Raw genomic sequence first — 2,500 nt, 5'->3', positions numbered from 1 at the left:
AGGCTAGTTGTAGCCGGTTACCTCCAGGTTCTGTGCTAAGCTAGGCTAGTTGTAGCCGGTTACCTCCAGGTTCTGTGCTAAGCTAGGCTAGTTGTAGCCGGTTACCTCCAGGTTCTGTGGTAAGCTAGGCTAGTTGTAGCCGGTTACCTCCAGGTTCTGTGCTAAGCTAGGCTAGATGGAGCCGGTTACCTCCAGGATCTGTGCTAAGCTAGGCTAGTTGTAGCCGGTTACCTCCAGGATCTGTGCTAAGCTAGGCTAGTTGTAGCCGGTTACCTCCAGGTTCTGTGCTAAGCTAGGCTAGTTGTAGCCGGTTACCTCCAGGATCTGTGCTAAGCTAGGCTACTTGTAGCCGGTTACCTCCAGGATCTGTGCTAAGCTAGGCTAGATGGAGCCGGTTACCTCCAGGATCTGTGCTAAGCTAGGCTACTTGTAGCCGGTTACCTCCAGGATCTGTGCTAAGCTAGGCTAGATGGAGCCGGTTACCTCCAGGATCTGTGCTAAGCTAGGCTAGTTGGAGCCGGTTACCTCCAGGATCTGTGCTAAGCTAGGCTACTTGTAGCCGGTTACCTCCAGGATCTGTGCTAAGCTAGGCTAGTTGTGGCCGGTTACCTCCAGGATCTGTGCTAAGCTAGGCTAGTTGTAGCCGGTTACCTCCAGGATCTGTGCTAAGCTAGGCTAGTTGTGGCCGGTTACCTCCAGGATCTGTGCTAAGCTAGGCTAGTTGTAGCCGGTTACCTCCAGGTTCTGTGCTAAGCTAGGCTAGATGGAGCCGGTTACCTCCAGGATCTGTGCTAAGCTAGGCTAGTTGGAGCCGGTTACCTCCAGGATCTGTGCTAAGCTAGGCTAGTTGTAGCCGGTTACCTCCAGGATCTGTGCTAAGCTAGGCTAGTTGTGGCCGGTTACCTCCAGGATCTGTGCTAAGCTAGGCTAGTTGTAGCCGGTTACCTCCAGGTTCTGTGCTAAGCTAGGCTACTTGTAGTCGGTTACCTCCAGGATCTGTGCTAAGCTAGGCTACTTGTAGTCGGTTACCTCCAGGATCTGTGCTAAGCTAGGCTAGTTGGAGCCAAAGTCCCAATAAGTCGGCATGTTCCTTTAAAACACACGTGTCAAACTCAAGGCCCGCGGGCCAAATCAGGCCCCTATCACAATACATTTTGGCCCAAATACTTTCTGTCACTTTTCACGACATTTTTGACGCTTTTTCCAAACGTTTTTGGGCATTTTCTTCGTAATTTTTGTCGACCAAACTGTAAGTGAGAAGACTACATGAAACGTGCAATAATACAGTCAAAGATATTTGACTTTTCCGGTGAAATAAAAGCAATAAACTGTAAAATGTGTCTGGCCCTGGATGTGATTCTCATCTTCTATTGTGGCCCTTATATTAGGGAAGTTATGTTTGACACCCCTTGCTTTAAAGTGCCCATATTATGAAAAAAAAAACACTTTTTCTGGTGATTTGGGGTGTTATTTTGTGTCTCTGGTGCTTCCACACTAGGGCTCGGCGATATATCGATGTAAAAAATATATCGATATATTGTTAAATGAGATATGGAATTAGACCATATCGCATATATCGATATAGTTCAAAATTTGATCCTTGCTCCAAGCAAGCTGCTGACTCCTTTTGGATTGGCCTCTTTTATTTTATAGGCTTTTTATTTAAGATAATTTTTTATGTAAATATGCACCTTATGGAGCTTTGATTTAAAAAAAAAAGGTACTCCTGTTGTTATACAGTATTTATGTTTACATTTTATTGTTATTTGAACAGCCGAGCATTTAATAATGAACCAGGTGAAGAAACTATTTATTATTTATTCATTTGATTTTGCAACTGTTTCTATGAAACTACTTGTGACATGTCATATTTGGCTTTGACTGAACATTTTGCTCTCACTTTGCAGGAAAAAAAATATCGGGATATATATCGTGTATCGATATTCAGCCTAAATATATCGGGATATGACTTTTGGTCCATATCGCCCAGCCCTATTCCACACACATACACACTTTGATGTTGTGAGTGAGATATGGTTTCTGAACGTGTCCTGCCTTCAGTCTCCTGGTGAGCTGGTCAGAATCAGCCCGGATTGTGACGTCACTAGCCGAAACGAGCTGGCTAACCGCAACCGTTAGCATCCTAGCGCTAGCATGCTACCTCGTTGTCAATGGCAAAGCGCTGCTACGACACACACAAGTTCACCACGATCTACCAAAAGAACTACTTCCATGTGCGGCCGAAGTCGGAGAGACAGCCTTTCTTTTACCGTCTATGGAGCTAGCTAGCTGACATGAGCTACGATCTGAGCTACTGAGCATGTGCGAGTGCAATCAAAGATAGTACAGAAGAAGTGGTGTCTCACTCTGTAGCTAAAACAGAGAGCTCAACACACAGGGTGAAAAGAGGAGCTGCAGCAATGTGCAGCACAACAACAAAAAAATACAGTGTTTTTTTTTAATATTAAACCATGTGAACCTATTCTGGTGCAACCTTTAA

The 2,500-nt window shown here is 45.1% G+C and overlaps 1 long non-coding RNA gene across 1 annotated transcript in view; it reads right to left on the bottom strand.

Moving 5' to 3' along the window:
- Window positions 1–2,500, bottom strand: part of LOC120572290 — a 7,003-nt gene that overhangs the window by 537 nt on the left and 3,966 nt on the right. The gene's annotated exons all lie outside the window — the stretch shown is intronic.

Source organism: Perca fluviatilis, chromosome 14 (genome assembly GCF_010015445.1).
Source record: "Perca fluviatilis chromosome 14, GENO_Pfluv_1.0, whole genome shotgun sequence".
NCBI lineage: Eukaryota > Metazoa > Chordata > Actinopteri > Perciformes > Percidae > Perca > Perca fluviatilis.
Note: the sequence above shows the minus strand (reverse complement) of the source record. Positions and strands in the feature narration are given on the sequence as shown.